Here is a 12,742-nt window from a genome sequence, read left to right on the forward strand (position 1 = left end):
GACCTCCTGAGGGCCGTGTCACAGGCCCTCATTATGGTCACTCATAATTAGCTCAGAATAAATCCCTTCAAATATTTTACAGAGTTTGACACTTTTTGTCAACAATGCAAAGAGCTTAGAAATCAGCACTTCCATCCTTCACTAAGAAAAGCAGAACAAACAAATCAATGACTTTTCTTGGACCCATCAAAGAATTAAGGCCACCATGAAATCTGGAGAGTCACAACAAGATCTGCTTCCCTGGAGGAAAAGCTGCTCTATCCATACTGGTGGGAACATTTAAATGACAAATTGTTGGAAGCTGAGGGTGGACAACCATGAGAATCAAGAACTCCTGGGGGTCGCAGTCTTAGGGGGGCCCCATATTTTTGTGGATTTTGTCTCTAGGAACCCCATGAGGTTCTCAAAGTAAAGTGCGAAGAAAGCTCCCTCGTGGCTCTGGCAGGGGGACAGGAAGAGTAGCCATTATGAATACACCCTGTTTCCAGGGAAAGACCTCACCAGAGCCTTTTATCTCACCTAAAGGGAAGGGCTTTTCTCCCACTCCAGGCCTCTCTGCCATCCCTGACTTACCTAAGCAGGGGAGGGGGTTAAGAAACACTTTTGAAGACCAAAGCCCAGAGACACACGCCCACTAAAAGACTGAGATGATAAATACTTCTCCTCTCCACACACACCTTAAATCATACCAACAGAGATGAGAGAGCATAACACGCAACAGGGATTTTTAAAACGGTATTATAGCTGAGAGAGCTGAAAGACATCAATTCCATCTAAGGAGGAATTCTTAGGGAAACCCAAAGGGAACAGGGGAGAATAAACAAGGATGCTAGAAGAGTATAAAGCCTCTGTCCCCTACAGTAAACACAGCCCAACTCCTAGCCAGATTACCAAAACACCTCACGCTAAAGGCCTATTTTCCTCAGTCCCCATTACACAATAAATCATGTCCAGCTTTCAACCAAAAATTGCAAGGCATTCTAAAAGGAAAGAAAAATCACAGTCTGACGAGACAAACCAAGCATCAGAACCAGCTGCACAGATGACAGATTTTAGAAGTATCAGATAGGGAATTCAGAATATCTATGATTAATATGCTAATGGCTTTGTATTAGTTTGCCCAGCCTGCCATAACAAAATACCACAAACTGGGTGGCTTAACAACATGAATTTATTTTCTCACAGTCTCTAGAGGCTGTAAGTCTGAGATCAAGTTCTCAGCAGGCCTGCTTTCCTCTGAGACCTCCCTCCTTGGCTTGCAGACGCCACCCTCTTGCTGCCTCTTCATGTGGTCATCCCTCTGTGCACACAGGCCCCTGGGGTTTCTCCATGTATCTTCATCTTCTCTTCTTATAAAGACACCAGTCTCACTGGACTAGGGTCCACCCTAATGGCCCAATTTTACTCTAATGAAAAGTCCCTATCTCTAAATACATTAACATTCTGAGAGACTGAGGGTTAGAACCTCAACATATAAATGGGGGGTGGGGAGGGGGAGAACACAATTCAATATATAACAAATTCTAATAGCAAAGTAGAAATATGAAAGAACAGATGTACAATATAAACAGAAATGGAAATTCCAGAAAAGAATCACATTTCAGCTTACATATTCTCTCCTCACAGAGGCCATCCCTTATCGCCCACTCATTGTCAAGCCCATTAACCTATTTTAGTTCTCTCAATAATAGTTATTCTATGAAATAGGAATAAGTGTTCTTCCTTAGTCTGAAAGCTTCATGAAAGCAGAACATTGGCTGTGTTGTTCACCACCTTACAGTAAGGGCTCAGTAAATATTTGCTAAATGAATGGAAAGGATTTATTTTATGTGGCTAAGGCTGATGGGATACAAGGGACACAAATGATAAGGAAATTTCTGGACAAATTGCATCACTAGTCAAGCTGAAGAGATAGCTATGTGAGCCCCCTGAAAGGGTAAAATAAAACAGGCCACTTTATCCATGAGACAAATGCTGTCAAGGGCACAACCCAAATGGAACAACCTCTTGAGGACATCATCCTAAGGAAAACATGGAACAACTTCATGAGGACGTCATCATAAGGAAAACACTGCAGCAGGGTGACAGCCTTTGAGGGGAACACAGACGAAAAGAATGTGAATGGCTGATAATGCACCAAAACTGCTCACAACATAGGTAGAAGAATAACACAGAGCTCAGGTCTAATCATGAAAAGCCTCATTACTTGAGACTGAGAACATTTACGATAGTCATGGCTGAACTTTGGGTTTAAAGACACATGAGGCAACTTAAATGAAAAAGAAAATTGCCTGACATCAGCAGAAAGATGACACAGATGTTCAAATTATCTGATATGATTTATGGTGGTTTTAAAATGGCCATCAAAAAATTTCTTTAGTGAGCAACTGTGCTAGAAACCAATGAGAAAAAAACAACATATAAAGAAAACCAAAATGGAAAAATTAAAACAGAAAAAATAAAATAACTGAAATTAAAATCTTGGTGAAGACAGAATGGAGGGGACAGAGGCAAAAAAAAAAAAATCAGTAAATTGGAAGATAGGACGACAGAAACTACCCATGCTGGGTAACATTATCAAGACAGCCAGCTAGAAGTGCCTAGCGTTCATCCCCCTCACAGAGACAGCCAGAACAATGAATACACAACTACATGTTAACAAAAACAACTGAGGGAGAGTGCTAAAGTGCATTAGAGGAGAAACAGAAACCCTGGCGAGCCCAGAAATTCATGATAGTCACAAAAAGAACAGAAGGAAATGCCGGGACCCTGGCACCCCATCCCCTAACCAGGGTCAGCTAGAACCCAGGAAAATACCTCCCTTCAGTGAGAAGGTAATCAAGAGGACCCCAGCAGCCCCCACCAACACCGTGGACACCCACCGCCCTCACCCTTGGGGTCCCTTGCAGTCCTCACAGGCACGAAGCCCAGGGTGGAGTGAGCTGCCTGGAGGCCACACCACTGTGCTCCCGCCGGAGAAGGAATCGACACTGTGCCTGCCCCCGTGGCCCTCGCTGTGCCCTCTTGGAACTGGAACTACTGCTGGAGTGTATCTTGTTCCTGGGGGAGCAGCCCCAGCTCCCCTTCACCCCTGAGGCTAAGCCGCTGCCCAACCACCCCAGCCCAGTGGCCCCACATCCCCCAGTCAAGCTGCAGGCAGCTGTTACACCTTCTCTGTGGGGCCAAGCAAAGGTGGGGCCACTCCACTACCCGCTCTTGCCCCCTCAGGCTGGAGCTAAAGCCATAAACGGCCTCCAGGGAAAACAATACCTTGGTTGCTCAGAGCAGTCCTGCCTCCTGGAACCCAAGCTGAAGAAGCACTCTGCATCCAGGGAAATGCCTGGGCCACCCAGGACAGTCCCGTCCCTCAGGCCTGAGCGGAAGCGACACACCACCCCAAGGGGAATCAGTGCCCTGGCTGAGCTGAGCAGCTGCACACCCCAGGGCTGAGCTGATGCAGTGCCCTACATCCCAGAGAAACAGAGCAGTAGCTGAGCCCAGACATCCCACCTTACAGGCCAAACAACTCAACCGCCTGCTTCCCTAGAGCTGAACTAGCCCCCCACCCCAGTCTGAGCTGCTGAGACACCTCTCTCCCTGCAGAGTGGAGTCATGGATACGCTGCTTCCCACCCTCCTCAGGGCCCCAGTGACAGGTGTGCTCTGTCATTCTGGGGTACGTTCTCCTGCCACACATGGCCTCACAGAGTCTGGGATACTTACAAGCCCCACCATCCCAGGGTCTTGAGTCATTATTACACAGTGTCACATCCCCTGGGACCGGAGCTGCCACTGAGCCCTGTTGGCTCCGGTTCCGGAACTGCAGCCATACCCTGGCTCCCCAGGCCCAAGCCCCCAGAGCACCCCTTCTTCCTCAGAGTTCGGCCAGTGCTGTACCCTGCCCCACCCCCTGGGGTAGAATCACAGTTACAACCTGGCCCCCTGGGCCCAAGCTGCTAGAGGCTGCCTCAGAGTCACAGATCCTGGCTCTGAGGGCCACCTACATCCAACCCTGCCATAAGAGAGCAAACCTGTACCCCAAGACCCACATGCCACAACAGGGGTCACGACCCAGCCCTGCAACCATTACAAGCACCTACACCTGGAACCCAGCACCATGGCAGCTGCTTGTAGGCCATGTCAGAGCTGACATCAAAGGAATTCCCCTCAGCTAAGTCTCCCCATTGCAAGGAAAATGAGACCAGGAGGACCCCAAAAGCCCTTGATACCAAGGACATTAACAACTTACACTGTCACCACCACTGTAACAAACTTCTATAGCCTGGGCCACTGAGGCTAACACTGAACACAGCTGAAAAAGGTTCATGGAGACTATACCACTGCACCTAACCACAAACAGTCACTACACCTTTCCTAAATGGCACACTAAAACCCAATTTCAGGTAAAAGTCTCTCTCTACAAAAGCCATGCTAGAACATCTGGAAAAGACAATTATTCCACCATATGTACAGACATCAATGCAGGGACACAAGAAACATCAAAAAGCAAGGAAATAGGACACCACCAAAGGAACATAATAACTTTCTAGGAATAGAAGACCCCATCAAAGAGAAAATCAGTGAACTGCCAAAAAGAAAAATTCCAAATGATCTTAAGGAAACTCAGTGAGACACAAGAAAATACATATAGACAATTCAACAAAATCTGGAATTCATGATCCAAACAAGAAATTCAACAAAAAGTCAGAAATCATAAGAAAGAACTAAACAAATCCTGAAGCTGAAGAATTCAATGAATTACATTTAAAATACAATAGAGAGCTTCAACAGCAGACTTGATCAAGCAGAAGAAAGAATCTCTGAATATGAAGACAGGTCATTTGAAACTGCCCACTCAGAGGGGAGAAAGAAAGAAATAAGAATGAAAAAGAGTGAAGAAAGTCTGCAAGACTTATGGGACACTATTAAGCAAATGAATTTCATATAATGAGAATTATAGAAGGAGAAGAGAGATAACGGAAGAGGTATAGAAATCCTACTTAAATAATAGCCAAAAACTTCAAAAGTCTGGGAAGACATATGGACATCCAGGTCCAGGAAGTTTAAAGGTCCCTAAATAGATTCAACCAAAAAAAATTATTCCCCAGGCACACTGTAGCCAAATTGTCAAAAATCAAACACAAAGATAAAATTATAAAAGCAGCAAGATAAAAGCATCAAGTCACATACAAAGGAATCTTCATTAGACTAGCATAAAATTCTCCACAAAAACCTTACAGCCCAGAAGAAAATGTGATGTAATATTCAAAATGATGGCAGAATAAAATTGGCAGCCAAGATTATTATACCCAGCAAAGTTATCCTTCAGAAATGAGGGAGACATAACGTCTTTCCCAGACAAGCAAAAACTTAAAGGAATTCGTCACTACTAGACTGGCCTTACAAGAAATGCTCAAGGAAATCCTACATCTGGAAGTGAAAAGATGATAAACACTCTCTTAAAAACCCACAAAAGTATAAAACATACTGGTACAGCAGATACACAAGGGAGAAAGAGAAAAGAATCAAGCCTTATCATTAAAAAACCTCACTAAACCTCAATGATAAAAAACAAGATAGGAAGAAGGAAACAAAGACTATACAAAACAACTGCAAAACAACAAAATGACAGGAGTAAGTCCTTACCTATCACTAATAAAATTAAATGTAAACAGATTAGATTCCCCCACTTAAAAGATATAGACTAGCTGAATTAATTTGAAAAAATATTAACTCTCTAGTAACAGACCCCAGTGAAAAGGAAACTACATATTGCCTACATGTAACTCACGTCATTTGTAAAGACACATATAGACTGAAAGCAAAGGGATAAAGAAAAGATATTCCACACAAATGAACACCAAAAGCAAGCAGGGGTAGCTTTATTTATATCAGTTAAAATAGATTTTATGTCAAAAACTATAAAGAAGGTCATTATATAATGTTAAAAAGATCAATTCAGCAAGAGGATATAACAATTCTGAACATATATGCACCCAACACCACAGCACCCAGATATATAAAGCAAATGTTATTAGATCTAAAGGGAGAGATAGACTCCAATATGATAATAGTTAAAAATTTAAACACCCCACTCTCAACATGGAACAGATCACCTAGACATAAAATTAACAAGGAAACTTTGGCTTTAACCACACATTAGACCAAATGGACCTAACAGATGTTTACAGAACATTTCATCCAACAGCTACAGAATACACTTTCTTCTTATCAGCACAGAAAACCTTTTCCAGGGTGGACCATGTTAGGACACAAAACAAGTCTCAACAAATCTAAAATAATTAAAATTATAGCAAGTATCTTTTTTGACCACAGTGGAATAAAACTAGAAATCAACAATAAGGAACTTTCAAAATTGGGCAAGTATGTGGGAATTAAACAACCTGCTCCTGAACAATCAATGAGTCAACAACAAAATCAAGAGGAAAATTTTAAAATTAATTGAAACAAATGAAAATCAAAACACAATATATCAAAACCAATAGGATATAGCAAAAGCAGTGCTAAGAGGGAAATTTAGAGCAATAAATGTCTACATCAGAAAAGTGGAAAGATTTTAAATAAACAAGCTAACAATGTATTTCAAGGAAATACATAAGCAAGAACAAACCAAACCCCAAACTAGTACAGGGAAAGAAATAATAAAGATCAGAGAAGAAATAAATAAAATTAAGGCCAGATGTGATGGCTCATGCCTGTAATCACAGCACTCTGGAAAGCGGTGATGGGAGACTCACCTGAGCCCAGGTGTTCAAGACGAGCCCGGGTAACAAAGCGAGACCCCATCTTTACCAAACAAACAAAAACACCCACTTGTCAGGTGTGGCAGCGTGTGCCTATAATGCAAGCTACTCAGGAGGCTAAGGTGGGAGGATTGCTTGGCCCCAGCAGGTCAAGGCTGCTGTAAGCAGTGATTGTACCACTGCACTCCAGCCTGAGTGACAACAAGACCATGTCTCAAAAACAAAACAAAATTAAGAGTAAAAAGCAATACAAAATATCAACAAAACAAAAAGTTGGTTTTTTGAAAAGTTAAACAAAAATCAAAAACCATTAGCTAGACGAACCAAGAAAAAGAGAAAAGACCCAAATCAATAAAATCAGAAATGAAAAAGGAGACATAACAACTGATATTACATAAATAGAAAGGATCATGAGAGGCTATTAAAAAGAACTCTATTCCAACAAATTAGAAAACCTAGGGGAAATGGATAACTTCCCAGACACATACAACCGACCAAGAAGAACAAAGAAGACACAGAAACCTGAAGAGACCAGTTACAAGTAACAAGATTCAATCTGTTAAAGAAAAGCCCAGAATGGGATGGCTTCACTGTAGAATTCTACCATGCATTTAAAGAACTGATACCAATTCTTCTCAAACTCTTCCAGAAAATTGAGGAGGAAGGACTTCTTCCAAACTTATGCTATAAGGCCAACATTACCTTGATACCAAAGCCAGATAAGGACACAATAACAAAAACAACAGGCCAACATCCGTGATAAACACGGATGCAAAAATTCTCAACAAAACACTAGCAAACCAAATACAGCAGCATATTACAAAGATCATTCACCATGATCAAAAAAGATTTATGCCAGAGATGCAAGCATGGTTCACCACATGCAAATCAACAGATATTATACAACATAGTAATAGAATTAAGTGCAAAAACCATATGGTCATCTCAACAGATACAGAAAAAGCATTTAATACCATCTGGCATCGCTTTATGACAAAAACTCTTAATAACTTAGGTACAGAAGCAACACAATAGAGGCCATATATGACAAACCCATAGCCAACATCATAATGAACAGGGAAAAGCTGAAAGCTTTTCTTCTAAGATCTGGAATAAGACAAAGATTCCCACCATCACCACTCCTATTCAAGATAGTACTGTAAGTCCCAGCTAGAGAAATTAGGCAAGAAAAAAATAAATAAAGGGCATCCAAATTGGAAAAGAGGAAGTCAAATTGTCCCTGTTTACAGACATTATTGTATACACAGAAAACTCTAAAAGGTCCACCAAAAATTGTTAAAATAAATGAATTCAATAAAGAAAGTTGCTGAACACAAAAATCAACATGCAAAATTCAGCAGCATTTCTATACACCAATAACACAATCTCAAAAATAAATCAATGAGGCAATCCCATTTACAATAGCTACAAAAAATATTTAGGAATAAATTTAACCAAATTTAACCATGAAGTAAAAGATCTCAAAAAGAAAAACTATAAAACACCGATGAAAGAAACTGAAGACACAAACAAATGGAAAGACATCCCATGTTCATAAACTAGAACAATAAATATTGTAAAAATGACCATACTACCAAAAGCAATCTACAGAATCAATGCAATCCTTGCCAAAATACCAATGACATTCTTCACACACACACAAAAAAACAGAAAAAACAATCCTGAAATTCATAATGGAAGTACAAAAGACTCCAAATAGCTGAAGCAATCCTGAGCAAAAAAAAAAAAAAAAACAGACTATCACACTACTCTACAAGAATGGCTAGACCACACAAAATCTTGTATAGGAATGTTAATCTAGCAGCATGATTCATAACATCCAAAAAGTGGAAATAACCCAACATTCATCAAATGATGAATGGGCGTTGAACAAAATGTCGTATATACACATAATGGGATATTAGGTCATAAAAATGAATGGTGTACTGATACATGATACAACATAGATGAATTCTGAAAACACACTAAGCCAGACACAAAAAGCCACATACTGTACAACACTAACTTTATAAAATGTTCATAATAGGCAAATCCATAGTGACAGAAAGCAGATTAGTCATTGCCAGGGATGGGTAGAAAAGGGAATGGAGTCACTGCTAATAGGTATGGGGGTTTCTATTGGTGGCAATGAAAATATTCTAAAATTAGACAATGGTAATGCTTGCACAACTCTGTGAACATACTAAAAACCACTGAATTGTGTATTATGAATGAACTTTACAGCATGCAAATTATATCTCAATAAAGCCATTTTTAGAAAAATGATGTGAGAAAAATAGAAAAATTCTAACAAGAGCTAAAGATTATCTAAAAATATCATACCAATGTTAATTTTGTGGTTTTGGTAACTGTTCTATGGTTATGTAAGATGCTAACATTAGGGGAAGCTGGGTGAGAGTTACTTGCTACTATTTTTCCAACTTTTCTATTAAGTAGGGCCAGGCATGATAGCTCACTCCTGTAATCACAGCACTTTGGGAGGCTGAGGTGGGCAGATCACCTGAGGTCAGGAGTTTGAGACCAGCCTGGCCAACATGGTGAAACCCATCTCTACCAAAAATACAAAAATTAGCTGGGCACCTGTAGTCCCAGCTACTCTGGAGGCTGAGGTGGGAGAATTGCTGGAACTTGGGAGGTGGAGGTTGCAGTGAGCTGAGATCATGCCACTGCACTCCAGCCTGGGTGACAGAGCAAGGCTGTCTCAAAAAAAAAAAAAAATCTGGATGTCAAAATAAGGTTAAAATTTACATAGGGTAAACTGCATAAATCTTATGAGTAAAATTAAGGTCTAACACAAATGCATGCACCACAAAAAACATCGCTCTGTCAAGATACAGTGTGTCTCTCCCCCTGCCATGAAGCTCCCTCATGCCCTCCTGTCCCTTCTAGGCAGCCCAACCCATAAGTGACTGATGCTCTGGTTTCTACCACCCTAGATTAGTTCTGCTTATTCTTGAAAATCACAGGAATGGAGCCACACAGAAAACAAACCCCAATAAAGCACTATTTCACTATTAAAGCTCCGGCAAATGAAAATAAATAAAATTACATTCTGCTTGGTTTCTTCTACAGTTTCTCAGTTTAGTCCCCTCTTGACATTCTGGGGCTATTTTCTCCTCACAAAGTTCTATCAAGAGCTTGGATGGACATGAAAACCCTGCCTGTATCTCACCACGTTTCCTCCCAACAGTAGACAGATTTTTTTTGTTAATGTGCTCGCTCATTAAACCATTTGTGAGTGGGAAGGAGTATGGGGCAGAGAATCTACGCTGGTGACCTGGAGCAGCCAGCGTAACAAGAGGGCCACCAACAACTCTGAACACTGAAACAATCTCAACCAGGCACTCAGAAAGCTCCCCTGGCTGATGGCCTCCAGCTGGAAGGTCTCAAGTCACAGGTCTCTGCTATGGACAAATGCTTCTGGTAAGCATACGGCCACTCAGTCACATCTATCAGCAGCAGCAGCATCTGGCAGGAACTGTGCCTGTGGCTAGGCTTAAATAACTGCACCAATCCACGCTGAACAGCTGAGAAGCAACTGACTCTGCCAGCTGTGCCAGTTCAATTCACAGGCATCCACTGCAGGCCCAGCCACTGGACAGAGGATGTACTGCTGGGCAATGACTGGTTATCATTACTGGCAGGCAACATTCTTCCCCATTCTCTGCAGGGATTTGGGGAGAAAACTCAGAATGAGAGGTAAAGATGTAACCATGCTTCAATAAAATGATGAGGAACTTTAAAATCCCATTTCTTTATACACACAGCCAAACTGAAACATCTTATCCTAAAGCTGGTGCACGCTGACTTAGGTTCCTTAGAAAGAAGGCTCCACCAGGCACGGGCATCTGTCTGATAGGAAGCAAGGTCTACAAACTCCCTCCTTGCCCATACTTCTCTTCACCGCCCCTTCCTATTCTCCATGTCACACTCACTGTCAACATCAAGGTAGCTCAATGTTTCCCAAACTGGGTCCCTCAGGACACTAGTTCCCCACAATGGTAAGAGGGTTTTCATATGTCCCACGCTCACACCCAGTAGGAAGGGGAAGGGAGGGAAAGACAAAATGGCACTCAGAGTTAAGTCACAGCTAACTGAGAACAAGGAGATGGCACTGAGACACCCTAGCTCCACATGCCCTTGTGACAGCTCTTGTCACAGGCATTGATTTCCCAGTGCCACATTTCTCAGACATGGGCACTCATGCTAACACAAAGAAAACTCACCAAACTCGGCCTGGAGGGACACCCTGACAGCTGTGCTGGCTCCTTGGTACTTGCTGGTGGGCTCCTCAGGCACATGCTCACAGGGCCCTATTGTCAACCACACCTTCAAATGACAATAAACAAATCTATCTTTACTTATCTGCTAATTGTCTGTTTTTCTAAAATTCACACATTAAATGCATAAACTATAATAACACATGAGGCACACTGAGTGTGCAGCACCATGTGGAGGCGCAAACACAGACTCTGGAGTCACTCACCAGCAGCCCCTTGGCAAAGCCATGTCACCTTGCTAGGCCTTTGTTTTCTCATCTATAAACTGGTTTTAAATTCTCTACACCACTATTATAAAGACTAAATAAAGGAGGAGATACCAGCAAAACTGTCTATCACACTTGGTAGATAGTAGGCATTCCATAAACAGTAATTTCCAAATTACACAAACTAAAGCCTCACCCCACCCCCATGCTCTCCTCCAACACCCCATGCCTGCCACATGGGCCTCTGGCTCTGCTAACACACCCCACCTCGGGTGCTTGTACATGTTGATCCCTCTGGCTGGAACGTGCCTTCCCAGACACCCTAAGAGCTTGCTTCGCTTCCTTTCCAACTTGGGCCTGGCAGAATGGCTCCTACAAAGGGTGGCGAGAAGAAAAAGGGCCGTTCTACCATCAACAAGGTGGTGACCTGAGATACGCCATCAACATTCACAGCACATCCACGGAGTGGCCTTCAAGAAGCGTGCCCCTCAGGCACTCAAAGAGATTTGGAAATTTGCCATGAAGGAGATGGGAACTCCAGATACGTGCATTGATACCAGGCTCAACAAAGCTGTCTGGACCAAAGGAATAAGGAATATCCCATACCGCATCCGTGTGCGGTTGTCCAGAAAGTGTAAAGAGAATGAAGATTCACCAAATAAACTCTATACTTTGATTACTTATGTACCCGTTAGTGCTTTCAAAAATCTATAGACAGTCAATGTGGATGAGAACTAACAGCTGATCATCAAATACATCAAATAAAGTTATAAAATTGCCTTAAAAAAAAGAGCTCACTTCCCTCTTCTTTCAGGTCTTCGTGTGGGAGCTCAGTGGTCTTCCATGACCACTCTAAAATTAAAACACAAAAGCTACCCCTCTCAGGTCTCCCGCCCTTTACCCTCCATGGCATTAAATATCACAGAGTCCACAGTGCCCTGCGCTGCTTTACTGGCGCTGCTGTCTCTCCTCACTGGCTAGCTCCATGAAGGCAAGGACTTGGGGCTGTCTGGCTTGCTGCTGTGGCCTCAGTGCCTAGAACAGGACCTGGCACGTAGTGGTGAGTGAATTAGTGATGTTTAGTGATAGACACTGTTTCTAATTATGTAATTAGAAAGAAGGAGGACTACTACTAGGTGTAAATCTGATTAAAGATATTGAAGACCTCCATTCAGAAAACTACAATACCCTGTTGAGAGAAAGACGGCCCTAAGCAGTGAAGAAATGTATCATGTCATGTACTGGAGGTCTCAACACTCTAAAAACGTCACTTCTTCCAAACTGATCTACAGATTCCATGAAATTTCCATCAAAATCAACACGGTGTCCTTTGTGGAATTTGACAGGCAGATTCTAAAATTTATATGGAAAGGAGACAGTAATAGTGAAGGCATTTTTTGAAGAAAAACAATGTTCGTTCTAGGTATCAAAAACGTATCCATCTTGACAAGAGGCAGTGTAGCACTGCAGGA

The 12,742-nt window shown here is 42.1% G+C and overlaps 1 protein-coding gene across 7 annotated transcripts in view; it reads right to left on the reverse strand.

Moving 5' to 3' along the window:
- HSF2BP (heat shock transcription factor 2 binding protein) overlaps positions 1-12,742 on the reverse strand; it is a 128,014-nt gene that overhangs the window by 10,352 nt on the left and 104,920 nt on the right. For 2 of the 7 annotated variants that reach the window (XR_008541558.2, XR_008541557.2), the window contains exon 9: positions 11,011-11,113. The exons of the other annotated variants lie outside the window; for them this stretch is intronic. The gene's annotated coding sequence lies outside the window, so the exon portion shown is untranslated. The remainder of the gene's footprint in view (positions 1-11,010; positions 11,114-12,742) is intronic. 7 annotated transcript variants of the gene reach the window in all.

Source organism: Pan troglodytes, chromosome 22 (assembly GCF_028858775.2).
Source record: "Pan troglodytes isolate AG18354 chromosome 22, NHGRI_mPanTro3-v2.0_pri, whole genome shotgun sequence".
Taxonomy (NCBI): Eukaryota; Metazoa; Chordata; class Mammalia; order Primates; family Hominidae; genus Pan; species Pan troglodytes.